This window comes from Salvelinus namaycush, chromosome 13 (assembly GCF_016432855.1).
Source record: "Salvelinus namaycush isolate Seneca chromosome 13, SaNama_1.0, whole genome shotgun sequence".
Lineage (NCBI taxonomy): Eukaryota > Metazoa > Chordata > Actinopteri > Salmoniformes > Salmonidae > Salvelinus > Salvelinus namaycush.
Window position 1 is genome coordinate 15,574,778 of NC_052319.1, and position 20,026 is coordinate 15,594,803.

At 41.1% G+C, this 20,026-nt stretch overlaps 1 pseudogene; it reads right to left on the reverse strand.

The window, feature by feature from the left end:
• Nucleotides 1-67: 67 nt before the first annotated feature.
• On the reverse strand, nt 68-19,242 carry LOC120058287 (annotated as a pseudogene).
• Nucleotides 19,243-20,026: the final 784 nt, after the last annotated feature.

Here is a 20,026-nt window from a genome sequence, read left to right on the forward strand (position 1 = left end):
TGTGTCTTATACTTGTTTGCATCAGCACTAGTTATCAAAGCATAATTTGCAGAGGAGCCATCTTGCATTGTCCTTTCTAACAAACCTTCTTTTTGAATCAAGAAAACGGTCATTTCTTTTCTTTTAGTACTTGGCAATCATGGAGACAAAGAAAAGTTCACATTAATCAAAGCCAGCAGAGAAGAGAAAAAGGGTTTGGGGAATTGAAACGAGATTTGGAGCATGGGGGGGTTATTTTCAGTTGCCATTTCCACCACAATAAAATTAATTGACAAAAAAAAACAAAGCCTTGGTGTTCTCATTTTTAGTATCATCCTGGCGGAAAGTCTCAAACAATATCCAATGATTGCAGTTGTCGTTTTACTGAGTCAGTGCAGTTACAGCTGAATGAGTTGTACTTTAATATTTTTCCTTAGCAAGGCAATTTAAAAAGCATCATTACAGTGTTCCAAGAAATAGCCCCACAAATAGTTCTACAAATATGGTTACGGCCTTGACCAGATCACAACACTTATCCACCCTTAGACCTTTATACAGGAACCTCTGGTGCTCACAAAGTCATCATGGATTTCTGCATCAATCCAAAAAAATGTCAGGTCTATAATGTTCATGCTAAACATTTTATGGACACAAACCGCACAATACTTTTAGTTAGTGTAATTTATTAAGCCCAAATCAGGATGGGAAGACCACAATATGTTTCGTTTTCTGTGGCTATCCAAATAGCATGTCAATATACTTGGAATTGATTTTAGTCAGTGTACAGGCTACTAGTGAGAAAATGTCATTAGGAACCTGTTTGAACCCTGGTTCTCCCTGTCTAAGACAGAGCATCACTTTGGTATTCACAACTAACCTCATCCGGCAAGGTCTTCCTGCAGTTTTAGCTTGTTCAGCTCTCACTTTATCTCTTTGGATCTGTAATTAACTAGTTATTAACCATTGCTAAAGGCATTCCCTTGACACTCACAAATTGACATTCACAATCCAAACAAAGGTTCTTCAAAAGTAATTCATGGAGCAACCAGACATATTCAGGATTTTGGTAAGGGCCCATTGGTGATTAATTTTGTACAGTAAAAGTTGCTTCCTTCGACATAATTTGTTCCATGTTTTCCTCCTACAATTTATTGAGAGGTTTCTTCATTACAAAATTGATTTTGCTTTGGGTTCAATACCATTAATTACAACTCTCTGTTCTAGGAATACTCTTGCTTTTTCCACAGAAGGCATAGGTGTCTATGGGTGCCTTAGATCCTCATAAGAAGCATTTTCCTGACAGTTCCCCATTTCTGCATGACAAATATAGCCTCCTAATAGCAAAGTCAGTGTTTTGAAAAGTATATATGCTTGGTGATATGCCAAATATATTGGAGAGAAAAACAGATAGGGGGAAGAATACCGAATTTATATTATTGTAAGATGCATCTGATGTTTCTTTGGTAGATTGTCTGAACAGTTACTCTGAGCCTCAGTATGGCGAGGGCATTTTCACCCCCTCTCCAAGCTTTTCTATCCTTCAACCCCAAAATACACTTCTTTTGGCAGACTCAAGTTCATTGTAAACAGCAGGGGGTGCCGCTCCTGCGATCAGATGAAGTACTCCTTCTTGCTCTCGTCCATGGCATCCTGCAGAGCCGGGTCGCCTCGAAGTGCCGCATCCGCTGTTTCGGCAAACTCAGTGCCCTTGGCCTCGTTGGTGTGGTAGGTGCCTTTGTGCCGGTACATGTAGCGAATCACTACCACTGCCAAGCAAAGAAGCACCAGGACCACAGCAGCAATGACAGCTGCAAATGGAGATAGATGAGGGTGTTACAGCAAGGACTTTGGTCTCACAATGACAATTCACTATCACAATGACAAAATACAATGGGGGATGCTTTTCACAATAGCCCGCGATTCTGCACAGGCAGGACTTCAACATTGAAGTGTCATTGATCTTTGAATGGGCAAAGTCATTGGACTGTATGTGGATCAGAAAGACGACCGTTCCTTGATGGTTGGTAAACGCCAACCCAAAACCAAAAGGGATATGCATCTCCAAATACTTATCAAGCTTAAATCTGCCAACAGAGTGCAGTACAGAACAAGAGCTTGCTCAATAATGTGGTGTTCAGAGACAAGTACAGGCCTAAACAACTGTTTCTCTGTTATTTTCAAAGGACAATATTTCAATCAAAGTTCATTGTGATGGTTAGCCAACAGTGAATGGTAGTGGTAATGTGGTAGGAGAGACACATTGTCCTACAGTGACCTGTTAAGTTTGAAAAAACTGTCTTGGGCCAAAAATCACAACTTGTGAAGATGTTTTGCAACTTAATTGTCTATTTTGTAGAATGCCAGTCTCTTGATAATAAAAAGTCAGTTTCACGCTAGATTCTAGTTTGAACACATTACTGGTAGAAGAAGGACAAAGTGTCTTTTTAAATGCATTGTTTGTGGTCTGTTACAGCTGTTGGCAGACAAGGACAGTATTTTGTGCCATAAAAATAGCAGTGGCATTACATGTAAAATTTGTCCCGTTGGTTGGCTGACTCCAGAAATTAGCTTTAAATAGCTCTGTTCCGAAACATTTAGCAGACTGCTGCTTTGAAAGAAAGGGAAAGCGATGTCTTTGTGTTGCATCGTTAAACTAAGGAGGATGTCTGCCTCCAGCATCAAATCCATCAGCCATATTGACTTGGATGAGGTTTGCAGAGGGAAGCAAAGCTGATGGAAACCCTTTGAATGTTCTGGGCATGAGAAGAACTCTATTATAACTCACCTCCTAGTATGGCATCAAAGTTTCCATCATCCACGTCGCAAACTAACGAGGCAAAAAGAAAAGGATTTCAGATGTGCTCATATACACTACTGTTCAGAAGTTTGGGGTCACTTAGAAATGTCCTTGTTTAAAAAGAAACACACATATTTTGTCGATTAAAATAACATCAAATTGATAAGAAATACAGAGTAGACGTTGTAATGTTGTAAATGACTATTGTAGCTGGAAACGGCAGATTTTTTTGTAATATCTACATAGGTGTACATAGGCGTACAGAGGCCCATTATCAGCAACCATCACCTCTGTGTTCCAATGGCACGTTGTGTTAGCTAATCCAAGTTTATCATTTTAAAAGGCTAATCGATCATTAGAAAACCCTTTTGCAATTATGTTAGCACAGATGAAAACTGTTGTCCTGCTTAAATAAGCAATACACCTGGCCTTCTTTAGACTAGTTGAATATCTGGAGCATCAGCATTTGTGAGTCCGATTACAGGCTCAAAATGGCCAGAAACAGAGACCTTTCTTCTGAAACTCGTCAGTCTATTCATGTTCTGAGAAATGAAGGCTATTCCATGTGAGAAATTGCCAAGAAACTGAAGATCTCATACAATGCTGTGTACTACTTCCTTCACAGAACAGAGCAAACTGGCTCTAACCAGAGTAGAAAGGGGAGTGGGAGGCCCCGGTGCACAACTGAGCAAGAGGACAAGTACATTAGAGTGTCTAGTTTGAGAAACAGACGACTCACAAGTCCTCAACTGGCAGCTTCATTAAATAGTACCCGCAAAACACCAGTCTCAACGTCAACAGTGAAGAGGCGACTACGGGATGAGAGTTCCTCTGTCCAGTGTCTGTGTTCTTTTGCCAATCTTAATCTTTTCTTTTTATTGGCCAGTCTGAGATATGGCTTTTTCTTTTCAACTCTGCCCAGAAGGCCACCATCCCAGAGTCGTCTCTGGGATGGTTTCCCCAGGCTTTACTTTGTTATTTTAACAAATGTAAATGTTTCATAAAGGTTTGTTTTAATAGACACCTGTCTCCCTGGTGTGTGTGCAGAGAGATACTTTGTATCCGTCACCGGGGGACAAAACTCTCATTAAAGAAAGTGATTAAAGGTAATCATGAATTATTGCACAGGCAACATCTGCCCATCTTGACTTGACTTTCTCTGAAGGACAGAGTCACAGAGTCAGTCAGTCAAAGCCGAAATCGTGTCATTTATAAAAACACAACGTTAAATCCAAAATGGAGATCGATCCCTGCAAGCATGAGAAAGCGCTATAGCTGAAGAAGGAAGAAAGAAAGGAAGAACAAAATGGTGATTAGTTAATGGAGACCCCAAAGTGCGCAATTAAAAGGCAGCCTCATTAATGCCTAATCACCCGAAACACATCTTGGTGTTCGCCCACTCATTAGATCCTCATCTCGATGCATTGTTTATGATGTGGACACATTCTCAGCAATTAAAAAGCCCTAACAGAGCCTTCTCATTTGGGACGGAGGGAGGGAAATTCAACAACAGATCCTCAGTGTGTAGTTGTGGGAACAGAGTAGTGAAGTGAAGCAGCTGGGATGGGACAGTGTCCAGGATGCGTGGCTCATTCAGTTACTGTGTACTAAATCAAGATTTGAATTTTTTATTTTCTTCAATTGTGTAAAAAACATCAACTTTAGGCCTATGGACTTTGACAAATGCTTGCCTGTTCTGGGGGCCTCAATATACATATGAATTCCATAAGTCATTCAATCTTGATCCAAATATGATTGGCTATTTTAGATGCAGACTCACAGACCCTCTCTTCTCCCTCAGTTAGACCTGACCAAAGCAACACATACTCCGTTATGAGACTGTGAGTGTTTCTCAAAATCCATACTACCATGCTCCGAGCATGCAAATTGGAGCACGGAAGGATCGGAGTATGTGTCCAAATCAAAGTATGTGAAACGGAGCACGGAGGGCACTTCTCGAATGCGTACTCTGTTTGTACATATTTTGAAGAATGCATCGATGCAATCTTCAAAGGAAAGTATGCAAAGAAATAATGACGCAACCATGTAAAAAATGACGCAACATTTATTGAAGTTAAGTGCGCCCATTACTTGAGCTGAAGCGAGAGAAAATACACTCCGACTTCAGAATGAAATGTTACCTATTCACATTTCATATATTGCCTGACTACAATATGTTATCTTGATATGTCAGTAAATACATGCTGTGTTAATTTTGGCATGTTTACCTGCCTACGTACTATAGATCGCAAGCCCATACTAAGTCAATAGGGTTGATTGGCTAGCTACTATTGCTAGTTAGCCAGAAAGTCACAAAGAATTGTTAGCTAGCTACCCACAAAGAATTTACATCTACTTTGCATCACATTAATTTTAGGTCATTTTACCTGTAAAACTATATGGTTAGCGACATTATTACGATTCACATATAGCTAATTGATAGTTATGAAGTAAAATGTTTGCTTTGTGTATATCTTGTTTCGTCTCTTGCCATTGTCCTGGCTGGAAGAAGGTTCAGTGAATGGGTAACTCAATAGGGCCTACTGACTAGCAAGCTAGCCATGAAGAATTGGTAGCTAGCTACACACGGACAATGTACATCTACCTTGCATAACATTAGTTTTAGGTTATTGTTGCCTGTTTAACTAGCTGGGTGGCTAGATTACTACGATTCACATATATCTAGCTGACAATTATGAAGTAAAATGTTTGCTTTGTGTATATCTTGTTTTGCCTCTATTGTTACCATTGTCCTGGTTGGAAGAATGTTCAGTGAATGGGGAGATGCAGCGTCAGGTAATACAGTAGGGGGAGTGCGAGGACTTCTCAAATGTAATGTTTTAAGTGTTCTCCACACTCTTGTCCTCAAAGGAACATACTCAAGAGAACATCCTCGGAGAATGCACTCGGAGCATGAGAGTGTGGAGCACGGTAGTATGCATATTGAGAAACACCCTGTGTCTGCTGCCGAGCTGCATGTATTTTGTCTTATCTAAATATAACCATTCTTTAGTGTGGTGTATTATCGCTGTTTATCAGATAGAGGACAGGATACCTCTATGCAATCTCATTCCCTTGTAAAAATCTAGATTGGATTTCGGAATGCATAACATTATTCAGATTGCAGAAACTTAAGATACTTTATCGAAAAATAAACTCACCAACAGGGGTCATCATGTCTGCTGTTTCACTCAGACCTGTGAATACACAAAGAAAGCAAGCAGTGCTTGGTTGTAGAATACAGTGGAAGATTCAGAGGACAATATCACTTTCACTCCAGAAATGTATAATCATAATACATTTTTCACCTCACAGTCTTACTATATATGAATAGTCGCTGAAACAATATTTTTACATAATTACACAACAGCTATAACTGTTATACTTCTTATAAAGTGTAGGTAGACAATGTTACTCAATATTTTGTTACAGAACTGCACTCTTTCAAGTGCATGCATAAATTCAAATACTTGCAAGGAAACCCTGCTGGAAAAAATAGCAACTTTGCTTAGGCAAGATTCAACATCACATGAGGCAGCAAGCAGGTCAATAGTTTAAGCTGCTACTAAGATGCATGGTGAAATTCAGAGGGAGGCAGCCTATCCTATCCTTTTTTAAAAGCAAAAATATATCCATCCATAATTCAGGGTAGGGGAACGGGTTAAGTTTAATTTCTTTATATGGTCTACACTTAATCAGGCCAGCCAAGATCTGAGAGCTGTGGAGAGAGCTCAAATCCCTGATAAATTTGCCAGCAAACACGGGGGGCCTGTCTCGCCCGGAGGTGCCTCCTCGTTAGCCTCGTTAGCAAGATCCGCTCGCTGCCGCAACATGGAGAGTGGGACATCTGCACTGCCCCCGATGGGGACCACTAAGCCACATCCAAGTGCAGATTTCTCTTCCCGTCACCAGAAGCCAAAGAGGCCGACAGGCAGGCAAAGGCGTGAGGAGGGTGGTGAGTATTGGATGCCACAGAGCATTAGCCAACGTGCATCACCTCCTTCTTTCACTTCGTTCGCCGACACATCCGCAGAAGAGTTTGCCCCGGGAACGAGACACTGCTTTCATCGCATTCCCAGAAGTGGCGTTAATCTTGCCCAAAGCCGGCTGTGAAGCAGGCCTGGTAAGTGTCTCCCTGTAGGAAGGAAGGGGGAACTGGAAGCCAAATTAATTCCACCCTGCAGATCTGTGGCTGACACTGTGCTGATATGATATTCTCAGGAAATAAATATATGCTAAAGCCTGGCCGCATCTAGCTCTAGTGGCTCTTGGTCCCTAAATGGCTGTCCAATTTAGTGGCCATCGTAAGGAAAAGTAAATAATATCCATTTAAATGTTAGAAAAGCTGGCATCTTGCTTCTCACACTATCAGACTGCATGGGACAATCTTAATGAAAATGTTATCATGTAGTGCAGAGTTGGCGCTCTAAAGTAGTTTTCAGTATAGAGGTATTGCAGTTGGACAGTCAATTTCCTGGTTCCCTCTCTGGGCCAGCTGGCATAGGGGATGTCATTAATGGAGTTGTGATAAGTCTTGAGAGGTGAATGCAAATGCTAGCGACCATGACAATAACACTCTTGGTTTTTTGGCAGCGGTCATTTGAGGCCATCCATGCTGTCGCAACACAATTATGTCTCAAATCAAATCAACAGTTGTGGTGTTGTTACTAACTTGTACTTGTTGGTGAGTTGCTGTTCAATTTGTAATCCCACAAATATTTGGGATCATTTAGCTTGTTGGACCAATGCTTCTCCAATTATGAAGTGGCAGAAGGGGATTGAGAATAATCTCCATCTCAGTCTGAGAAGCAGAGCCTACAAACAACATGGGAGATTGGGAGACTATCATAAAAATTCAGTGTCAAATATGTAGATGCTAGATATGAATTTTGATAACACTGCAAAAAAACCTGCAAACTCTTCAATACAGCCTTCGAATTTCAAGGATTGAACAGACGGTGTTCAAAGCACAGTTTCACCTCAGAGGATTTCAAACTTTTTAATATCGATGGGTTGCAAGGGCAGTTTCTCAACTGTATTTCCCACCTGTCGTTGTCTGGTGGATATGGCTGACTCCCGCTGCCTGTGCCTAACTGAGGGTGAAAACATCCACTAAATGACTGGATAAATACCTCTCTCTTCCCCCATCTCTCTCTCTGCTCTTCCTCTTTCGGTAATGTTCCACAGAGAAGGATGCTCGTCTTGTATTATTTAACATGCTGAGGGCTGCTCATGCAGCTGTCTGAAAAATCTAAATACTTAGTGTCTTTTAAAATGAAATGCACCTCTTTGGAGTTCTGGCAGGCGGAGTGGTTGTGTCTTGGTTAAACATGATAATATTGCAGTTCCCTTTATTTATTTTCCCCTTATTATACTGTGTACTGCATTTTCTAAATACATATACTGCATGTCGAGAAAATGATACACAAGCCTATAGCATGTTCAATGTACAGCATTTGTGTTTGTGGATGAGCTAAGCACCAACCATTAGCAACACTATTCTTAGGTATATGTTATGTAAGCAACCAGGAGAAATCATAACCAATCACATCAAAAACCTACTCCTGGTCTTGAGACTGCAAGGTCTCCATAAATGAACAATGAACTTTCTCCCAACGTCAGGGTCTTAGAATGCATTAAGATAACGCTCCTGAGTAAAATGTCAAATATTTCAATTTGCAGACCAAGGGAACTTTATCCTTGCAGAAGAGTTTTAATATGCCGAGTTTGTCTCTTGTATCTTTCATTCACCTCAAACTCCCTGCCTGGGCTCATATTTGACTTTATTACTTTTTAAAAACGTTGGTCTAATATTCATATACATGTGTTTCTGAACCCTGCCTCTCCCACACACTGCAGGTACAAAAAAAGAACTTTGGCTTTCTCAATAATTTTCCTCGTCACATCACTTAGAGGAGAAAACATATTTCTTATTTATCCCCTGCAGTAAGAGCACTGTCAGAGTAAGACTGGTATGGGGCTGTACAACAAAAATAATATCTAAATGGACTATTCAATGAAAGGGCAATAAATGGCTGACTGAAGAATTGCTTTGATTTCGTCACTTGAGGCAGTAGCTCATAGCCATTCTGAGGAACTGAAAGCCTGAGCTTACTGCTTCCATTAAGTCCAAGAGCGCAACTCCCCGATAGACTATACAAAAGGCAGAATGTACGGGTATGTATGGGTATGCACGGGTATGTATGGGTATGTACAATGGACTGCAATCCAGTCTTACCACATTTTCTTGGCTACATGCACATTGCTGTTCGAGAAAACAATCGTGCTTCGCTAATCAAAATGGCTACTTTGTTTGAGCTGGCCAAAGCTACCTTTTCTCTTCCATGTTCCAGACTAATATTTCCCTCACATACTGTACTGTACTCATGCACTGACCTCCAAGTCACGTTGTGATAAGGATACGGAGGAAAGGATTGGGTAGCGGTGGGAGGCTGGAGAGGGGGGCATCTTATCAGCTCTGAAACCATGCAGACATGCCATTTTAAAATATTAATCTGAGAGGTTTGACCAGCCTCTATGAGTTCATTAGGTAAAAACAGATATCTAATGGGAACCACTTCATATTTTCTCCATACTGCATTTGTTACTGTGAATGCTAGTTACTCAGCTCTAGGATAAACACTTACATTAGACGGTATCTTTACTGAAGAACTGTACGTTCAGTATTAGCAGAAAGCCTATGCCCTTGTGTGTTTAGAGATCTCCTGCAAAACACTGTTCAAGTTGCATGGCAGCCATTTAGGCTAGATAGGCACCAGACTACTCAGCGTTGTTCTATCTAGTGCATTCTGCAGCAGTGAAGCAGGTTGATCATCATCTCCAGAGATGGTAATGAAAGTAAATGACCGCCTGAGAGACGAAGCAGCAGAACGACACATATTTGAATAACTTGCGAACGGCCCGCCAGGCATAACTAATCAACACATTCTAATGACTTTCTTTCTTCTGCTGCTTTAGACTGGGTTGATTGGGAGGGCAATAGTGCAATCTCTTCAACAGCAGTGATGTCAGATGCTTTGATGAAATGCAAGCAATGCCAGTGCAATCTGGCAATAGGGAAACATCAGTAATGAACTTGCAATGAAGTCTTTACAAACAGACACACAGCAAAGTCATCATCAGAATAGTTCTGTGTACCGCATACGGGCAGAGAGAGAGAGTGCGGTAGTAAAACAAAAATGGCTTCAAAGTTTCATTTAATGAAATCTGGCTGGGTATCTCAATCAATACAGACTGTACAAAACAAAACTCAATCCATCTCGTAGATACAGAATGCAATTTTCAAAACAAAACAGTCAGCTGTTATCTTCTCCAAAGGGTCCACTGAATAAACACAATTATCAGTACACTTCATCTAGGCCTATTGATAAACAGTAGGTAATACACAGTCTGTGTTTAAGGTAAAATATGATTAAGTCTGAGGTCTTGTAATTGTTGCCAAGGATACTACGTAAAGTTAATTTGTGGAGTGAAATGCTGTATACAGAAGAAGACCAGGCCTGTAAGTAGCCTTGAGTGGGTCGCCCCCGTAAAAGCCCAATATATGAGTTGGAGTTTTAAGCTTGTCAGACACCATTTTGTGTTAAACTTGGACAGGCTTTACAAACCTGTATTTTCATTGTTGAACACTTTTTATTATCAGGCATCCCATCAAAAGTGGAAAGCATATTTCTTCTGGCTGTAGGCATGATTGTACGAGAGATCCTATCAGAAAATTGGTCCTTGAGGGAGCGCTTCTTGGAACCTGAGGTTGTTTATCAAATGTTATGTGTTGTGTTGTAACAAGTTAAATATGTGGAGCGTTGGTTCTCGCAGACCTACCCATGTGCCATGATCATCCCTCTCCCCTTTCCTTCCACGGCTACTTCGCTGCTCGTTGCTACCCTGACAACCCTTATCCATTTTCTGACAGAGGCTCTAACCGGGACCAGAATTCTCAATGACAACATTTCAGTCACAGCTCTGGAAGGAAGCAAGTGAGTGAGGAGGCCAACAACTTGCAGAAAGCAGGTGTCTGAAGGGTGTGGCGTGAGGGTAAGCAACCGGGACAAATGGAGAGGAAAAAAAGACAATTAGAGAAAAAACCTGGAATTATATACAAAGACAGGGAGAGGAAGAGTGAAAGGAGAAGATGGAATAGAGAGGTAGGGCTTCTAGACTGAGGTTACAGGGCAGCCACACCTCAGCACAAACTCTTGTTTGTGATCCAGTGGGCCGTACTGTAATAAAACATGTTTGGCCCCTCCAAACCCTTCCACCCACGCCCCAGAACCATTATACTGAACCATTACACTGTGTCTCAAGTATTTGGCATTACTTTCCATTTCCCCTTATCTTTCCTTGCCTCTCCCCAGATTCTTACTCTGCTTTTCTCTGTCTGTATCTGGTTGTGTTCAGGCTTTTCTCTCGCTATCGCTCTCACACTCAGGCTCTCAGACTCCCTAGTCTCTGTCTGCAAGTTCTGTTGCAAAATCAAAGTTCTACTAGGATGATCGATGACAATGTTATCATCGGACTGCCATGGAATACTCTAAAAGTAATTAACCTGTTGAGGAAGCCTCTAGATTGGCATCTTATAATTTACCATGCCACCATGAGGACGGCTCTCAATAGAACATTGGATCCAATATCGCAGCTCTGATTAAGAAGACAAAACAAATTATCTTTCTCCCCCACTTGCAGTGTCACTTATTTGTCGGGCCCAGAGCTGTCAGAACGATGGATTAGGGTGCGCCCCAGATCCCCTCTCAGAGACTTGTTACCAGGAGCCTTACAACCTATCGAATAACCATATATTTTAGGTCAAACCTCCAGGGAAGCACAATGGTAACTTCTTTGGGTGTTTGGTTTCGAGCACTGGTTGTCAAACCAATTATAATCTGTGGCCTAAGTGACCAGTTAAAGATTTATATCTAACATTGTGGACACATGTTTCCTGAGTCACTGGGTGAAGCAGGGCTGGCCCTCTGCACATCCTGTCTGATGACACTGTCCGATCTCACTTCAAAACAAAAAGTGAAAAATGATAACAAATTCAACTGGAGTCGAATGCTCAGAAAAATAAATGAGGAGCTTTGCAGAAATAGTGTTTACCAAGCACAAGGTCAGTTTAAAATTGCATGAAGGAAATGTTTTCATCTTTCAGAGGCAAAAATGGATTCTGAATTATTGAGAGAGTTGACATGTGGGAGATTGTGAATGACCCATTGGTCACCAGGTCACATATAGTTATTTAGTGACTGGGAAATAATATTATGTTTCAGGGAGATCATATTGGAAAATTAAGCTGGAAGGGAAACACTGTTTGTCTCTTATCCCTGTGAGACCTCCAAGTGCAGAAATGCAAAAATGCAACAGGTCGTGAACTCATGTCAAACACTACATAGTTAATATCCTTAGACCCAGTATATCTTGCTGTGTGTCCTCCTGTCTTCTCTATGATGTAGTGATTCTGTATAAAAAAATAGAGAAACAAACATTCTTAGCTTGAGTAATTTTTCTAAGTGTTGCAAAAACGCTTGGGTCTCACAGGGTTAAAATGGCTGGTTGACTGGACATAGCCCAAGAGTCTACGGCCAAATTGTGAAAAACTGTTTGAGGACATAGGACCTACCTAGTGAAGATTCGGGAAATAAACTGGAAATATTGTGTTGGACACATATAGTAGCAGCATCACTCTCCCTGTTTTTTACCTTTCTCCTTAACTTTACTACAACACGAAATGAGGAATACAGACAGAATAGATTGAGAAAGTCACACACCTTTAGAGAAAGAGGTGGTGCCCTGAATGTGTGGCAATCATCAAAATCAAACAACTAGACACCTCAGTAAACATGATGTCATCTGGCAGATCAGACACCTCAATAAACATGATGTCATCTGGCAGATCAGACACCTCAATAAACATGATGTCATCTGGCAGATTAGACACCTCAATAAACATGATGTCATCTGGCAGATCAGACACCTCAATAAACATGATGTCATCTGGCAGATCAGACACCTCAATAAACATGATGTCATCTGGCAGATTAGACACCTCAATAAACATGATGTCATCTGGCAGATCAGATCACTATTCCAGCATGTTGCGAAAGCCTTACTTGACCTGACTGACCAAAGTTAACCAGTCGCCCAGCTATGCTAACAGTTGTCATCTTAACTTTAGGCTACTAATACTTAAAACTTAACATATGCACCCTGGCTGAAACAGTTATTAGCCCTAATCAGACACTGTCAGCTGGAGACTGCCTCAGGGATTGTTATTTGAGAAATGAAATCACTTTCCCTCAGATCCTTTCAATTATCTCAGTGCTCCCCTGTACCGATTCAATAGTAGGACCACACTTCATCATTACAAAATCACACAGAGGGAAAATAATTGGAGGCTAAAGGTTACTGGCAGCAGGAAGAAAGATCTTTCCCCCTGTGAATTATGGCAATGCAATTGTATTTGCGTCGGAGTGGCTTATGAACAATAATGAGCATACGTTTTATTTTGGAGAACAACCAATGGTTGCATTGTACTTCAGATTAAAATATTAGGCAAATATAAACAACAAGGAAAAGTTAGGGTTCATGAACTTGTTTGAGACCATGAAGGCCCATAATGGTATGTAAACCTGCCTTTCATGAATTAGTCTATCCTTCTGAATTGTTATTGTTTGGGAACTGTTTTTAATGAAAGCTGAACAATGGTATCTGTGTTACATTGACTTCAACAGGGGGATATCCTCAAGAGAGTTACGGTCAACCTGAGTCCACTTCAAACCCCACTTCATAATGCAAACACATTCACACGACAGGCTGAAGGAGATGACAAACACCCTTTCCTGTGCCTTCTCCTCATTCTTCTTGGAAAGACACTGGTAGGCAGCAAACTAATCCATCAGACTTATAGACTAGACGTAACATAGAAAACAAAATACAAATTTGAGCATCACGGATTTTCGTTTACTATGTTAAGTCTTCCACTGAGTCCAGGTTGGCCTTGGGGGTCACATATGGCTGGGAATATAGCTTGGAGACCCTATCTCTTCCAACCATATGGCACTGGCAACTGTAGAACACTACTTCCATTTCCGTTCTTCTTCCTATCTTTCCTTGTAGTGTAAAAGGTACAGCAGTTGTCCCATTGCTGACTGGGTAAAGGGGGAATGGGAAGAGTCTGGGCCAGGTTGTTAATGGCTATGAAATCTTATGGCAGGATCAGATGACTTGCTTCAGGCATGATTGAGGATTATTGGGGACAGATGGTGCCTTGTCCTGTGCTCCCCGTTGCCTTACCGCCTATGGGGATATACAAAGAGGTCTGTTCTCTGCCGGCCTAACTACTGTAGACACACACATAGAGACCAGTGAATCAGGGAGAAACAGATAAACAGAACAGTCCAGACCGTGGCAGATAGGTTCAGCGCCTGGCGAAGGCTTTTGCTCTTTTGTAGAAAAGCAGTGAACGTTTGTTGCCATGGTTTTGGCCTAATTAACTGCGTCTCAACTCTGCACCCTGCACCCGAATACTTGGAATTTGATTCATTGCAAATGCTATACAGTTTTTACAAAATCGGAACCAACTTTTAAATATTACCCATAACATTTCTGTGGTTACTGACGACAGAGCCTGAAACTTTTGGTGAGCTACCGTACCATTTTCTCCTGCTTTTCTCTCAGTTTAGATATGTGTGTAACACTACCGCACTGAGATTTACACTGTATGGGAGTGCTATAAACATCTGAGAGTGCTCACCCTTTACCCTGGGTGGAATCAATTAAGCACCTCTGCTGTCTCCAGAAACTGAAAGACAGACGTTTCAAGGGAATTGGAAAACGTACTGGACAGCTGTCCTCCAGGACCAGCATCTAGCCTCCCTGCCAGGCACCTGATTGGCTCTCCCTGGTGTGAAGCTATAGCACCAGCATGAGGGAGAGAGGGAGAGTGTGAGGTAGTTGGTGCTGCTGCTGTGGCAGCACATCTGTCCTGTTATCTCTGGAGCATGGAGCTGAGGGATGAAGTGGATAGGGGAGGAGACTCTGGGCGGAGTAAGATAAACACACTACAGAGACGCCAGTCTGGGATTGTTGTTGGGTCTCTCTCCTCTTTCCACACTGGTTTAGAAACACATCCTCCTCCTCTTCTCCCTCATCTCCTGTAAAAATACAGTTCTAAATACAACACATCCTGCTCCAAGAAAACAGAAAGGGTTATTTCCTGTTCCCATCTCGTCTTTAATTCTACTCCAGTTCTCCCTTTAATTTCTTATCGATTTCTCCAACTACTCCATCCATCCCAGGCTCAATCTATCTCTGTAGCACTTTCTCTCAGCCTGCCACGTACTGTTCCCTTCTGTCACTCTCTGCTTCTCTGTATTTGTCTGTGTCCTCCTCTGTCAAGCATGCTCTCTTTCTCTCTCCCGCTTTTTTCTTTCTCTACCTCTCTCTATCAATCTTTCTACCTGTCTGAAAGTAGAGTAAAAACCTTGACAGTGAGAGCAGAGGAAGGGGAAATCTCCTTCTCTGCCTCCTCACAAGCACAGCCTCTCCCGAATGCACAACTCCAGCAGCCCAGACAAGTCAAGGTCAGCTCTACTGTCATCTCCTCTCAGCTCCTCTGACACATATGCTTTCATACTAAAAATGGAGAATCTCCATTATCCTGTGTCTTTTCCTGACTCGGTGTCTGAGATGCTACATGCTTGTCTCTGTGAACTAAGATAGGGGCACTGGGGGTTAGTGTGTGTGGGAAAATAATAGCTCTATTTCCATGTCTGATTATTCATAGGTTGCAGTTATATGCTGCAGGAAGTTAACATGGTAGCTAGCACAGTGAAAGTTGATAACACATAGAGAAGGGCCTCTTTTCTATAGCAGGCTAATGAGAACATGTTGAGTGACAGCCACCAGAACAGCTTATACAAACAAACATCAGGTCGCTGCCTCAGTGTTTTTGAACAGCCCTGCCAGCTGGTTGAAAAACAGATCATTATTCTTCAACACCTATTTAATGCACCTATTCAATGTGTCCTGGTCCACAATTGGTGCTTGATGAGCAAATGGATGTTAACAGATCTGTATACATACGGTCAAATTGACATACTCCTTAGTGTGTGGTTAAATTAATCTTGCATTCGTGGCTGTGTGTGACGTCATGTAGTTGTTAACTAAAAGCCTTACATACATAAACCCTAGAATCACTCACAGTCTGCTAGTTATTTATTTATCCTCAGCTCACCAACAAAATGTCTCCTACACAACACAAAGCTTACTACAGTCATATTGCAGTTGTATGGTGAAGGATATAGACACCTGAATGAGCCCAGGTGTATACCCATCTTCGGTCCCACCATATGACAATGTGAGGATGATCTCAAAGCACTCCTATGACACTGCCACACATGTACTTTATTTCAAATCAAATCACGTTTTATTGGTCGCATACACATATTTAGCAGATGTTAATGCAGGTGTAGCAAAATGCTGGACTTTGTGGCTCCCATGGTGTTATTGTCTTGTGCTACAGGCGGGGAATGATTCAACCTGTAGGCATGGTGGCAGGTAATTGTCAATTAACATTAAAATCACATTTCCCTCCTAGCACTTTAGGGTTATCAGCAGCCAAGCACGATAGCAAATTTTATGCTCGCTTAATCATTAATATCTCATAAAGCAGAGTTATTGGAGCTTATCCTCATCAAAAAGTGACAAGTCAGTCTCTAAAATTGGGTCTTCATCGCCTATTTTGAGATAATTGGAGCTCGAAGTGATCACCTCTTTTTTGCTTCAACCTAATTCCTGTCAGTAGTTACTGTACAATATCGAATTAAATCTACAACCCTCTAATATTCTTTTACGGGTTTCAGGCTTTCAGGTGTGCTCAGTGAAAGGAATGTCATGCTTACAAGGAGAAATAATAAATTCACAGACTTGTGCAGAGGAAAATTTTACCCTCCCTTCCTAAAGCTTATTATGCATGGGTTGGAGAACCAGTCATTTTCTGAAGTAGCCGAATAAAATGATGTTTGCTGCTGCCTCTCCTCTGTTATGAAAATGGAGTTTAAAAATGCATCACCGGAAAATAGGAGAAGGAACAATCAGGCCCTGAAAGACAGCTTTATAATGTCTGCAGGCGCTTGCCTGCTTCTTTCTTTGGCCCATAACTGTCTCTCTCATAGTAGCCTACAGATATATTGAGTGATACGACTTGCTATTATGTCATTAACTTAAATGCTCCAGATAGTACAGATGTATGGAGATAAAATTTGATCTACACACTGACGAGACAGACACTGACTAAACCTGTGGCCCATGTGGTGGTGTTCTCCATACAACCTCACTTTGTGGTCCTGTAATTTATCCTGAAACCCACAGAGATGAATATATATATATATATATATATATATGAATATAATATAATATATATACTATTAAATGTTCATAACATCTTCAACCCAGCCTGAGCAATTTGCTTCTAATATCCAGCCAGATTAACTGTTTGTCACTGCATCACTAATGAGGGGATACTTTTTCTCATGATAAAATTGCACCTTGTTAAATCCCACAACTCTGTAAAAGTGGTTGGTTGTGAGAGATGACTGTTTTCATCCTGTGGATGTCTAGCTGTCACTCTGGTAACACATTCCCCACTGTCAGGCCCAGGGCCCGGGGTCTGAGGAGATCTATATTCACAGCTGTCATATCGCCTGCCTGCTCCGTCTCCCCCAAACCCTAGCAGACAACCCTAGCACGCACAATGGATAGCACGCACAATGACAGCTGTGAATATAGCATAGATGGAGTCGCCCTGGCTTTTAAAAGTGAAGGCATTTCTAACAGACAAGAATCTACTTAATCCCCCCCCCCCCTGCCACCCCCCCATACTTATGTGCCTTAGGTATTTTTTGTATACATGACCATGCACTTCCAGCATTTATTTTTGGCTTATGGCAGCTGGCATCCTAAAACAACACATTTGTGTATGTGACAATGTATATATTTTTTTTACCTGTCTGTCAATACAGTACATATTCAATGATGAACTCTCAAAGACTGAGAATTTGTGTTTTTCTTCACGCCACATGAAATCGTATTGTATATCAAAACTTGCTCAAATATAGGCCTATTTATTTTTTGTTGTTGCTCAAATCAGATTTTAATGATGAACTTTGATTGATCTGATAAAAGTATAAATCCTCAAATATTGCTCGTTATAACATCTGGATATTTCAAAATGTAAAGTTTTCAATAGATTAATATAATTTGCATTTCTTGATTCTAACATTTTATTTAGTAATTTTCTTTCATACAGTAAATTTGTGGATGTGTAAGAGCTATTTAGTGTATATGTAACAGTCGTCACGCTACTTGCTTAGCGAGTACCGCTTCCTCCTGATTCAGCTCACACTGAGATCTAGGAGATCTGCCTTTATAGTACACCGCCTTCCCGAAGCGTCTTACCAGTCGGCGCCTTCGGAAAGCTAGCAGTTTTTCAGAGCAAGTGGTGACACTTCAGGCTGAGGAGTGAGTTTCACACATCACCATATTCCATATAGCAATGAAAATGTACTGCAAATATAGAGAATTACAATAAATATAAATGTTCATTAATGTATGGAAACTGTATGGAAATGCTTTTACTTTTCTGATATCTACTTTATTTAAGAGAAATGTACTTACTATGACTGAGATATGTGGTTGTCTCACCTAGCTAACAGTCGTTCTGGATAAGAGTGTCTGCTAAATGACTCAAATGTAAAACATTTAAATGTCAATGCTTTGAAAGAAATTCTAACAACTGTAACAATCTTCTTCCTGCTCTGTCAATGTTTGGCCACTTTACAAGGCAGCTCTTGACAGGACACACACAGGTGGAGTCTAATAAATAAAGACATTTAAAAAACGATGAAATTCAAATTAACAATGGAAGATCACAAGGAGTAAAATAAAACAGCTGCTTTTTGTTGTTCATTTTGTTTTGTTTTCTTGATTGGAACACTCCTGGCCCAAACCCAGTAATACAAGCAGCACTCAGCATGCCTCTTAGCATGCCCCTCACTACCAGGTGTTCGATATATGTTGTGCTTCTTCCATTTTTTTCTCTCTCAGGGGTAGACAAGGTCAGGTGCTGTGTGCTTTACAACAGTGTGGAGTATAGGGGGTCTCGAGAGTGAATCTGTTTTAGTACTTTCACCCTGACTCCACCCTGCATACTCCAAACCATTATCCCTTCCTGTAAAATACTGTAGTGGAGCAGAAGGTGACACTACAATCTGTTTCTGTTCTGCAAGGCACAGCCCAGGCTGCTCAGACATGCAGAGAGAGTTGTGTGGTGGTTCAACGGTACCAGATTGGACAGTTGAAGAATACTTACTGGTTGGCATGGGTTGTGTCATGGCTTCTGGTTTCGCCTAGTCAGGGTTCGTGTTAAAGGCCACAGCCGTGGAGTTCCACATGCCGGGCAGAGCGGGTGTTAGGCAGGACGTCCAGAGAGAGAAAAAGAAAAAGAGAGAGAGACATAAATTAGAGAAATTAAAGGTGTATCCTGATGTAGGAGTGTGGGGGTGTTACTCGGCTCTCTGGTATCACATCTCTATGGGAAAGGAAGTAAGAGGAGATGGTACGTAAATATCCTAATCCCTCAGCCTGTTTAGTATAGGTGCAAAGAAACGTATACTGTACACACACACACAAACACAAATGCTTGCACACATGAACAAAGACAAACCCACACACCTGTTGCGCTGTTGCATTCACTAGGTCTTGCTGTTCTGTTCTTTAAATCACATCTTTCATTGCTACACAGATACAATGTAAGACACATTCCTGTTGAGTATCTCACTCCAAACTGTCAAAACCAGAATCAAGACTGATTAATTATTTAATCATATCCCAGTTTACCTATCTACTTATGGCCCTGCCTAGACCAATTATTATTATTTTTTTAATTATAGAGCAAAAAATATTCCACTTTATTTTGAACGGCAAACCAGACTAAATTAAACGGGCCTATTTATATAATGAATAGGGAGAGCTGAAATTATTAAATATTAAAGCATTGAACCTCTGTCATATAAAAGTTGTACTTTAAGTCCTAAATGGTTTTCCAGCAGATTAGTAAGAATGGCTAACCCCGTGTTAAAAAATGGCCTTGTTCCTTTTTTTCAGATTACAACCTTTCACTTTCTGCATGTGTCCCCAGCAACCTTTCAACCCTCCTGCATGTCTCCCCAGCCTGGT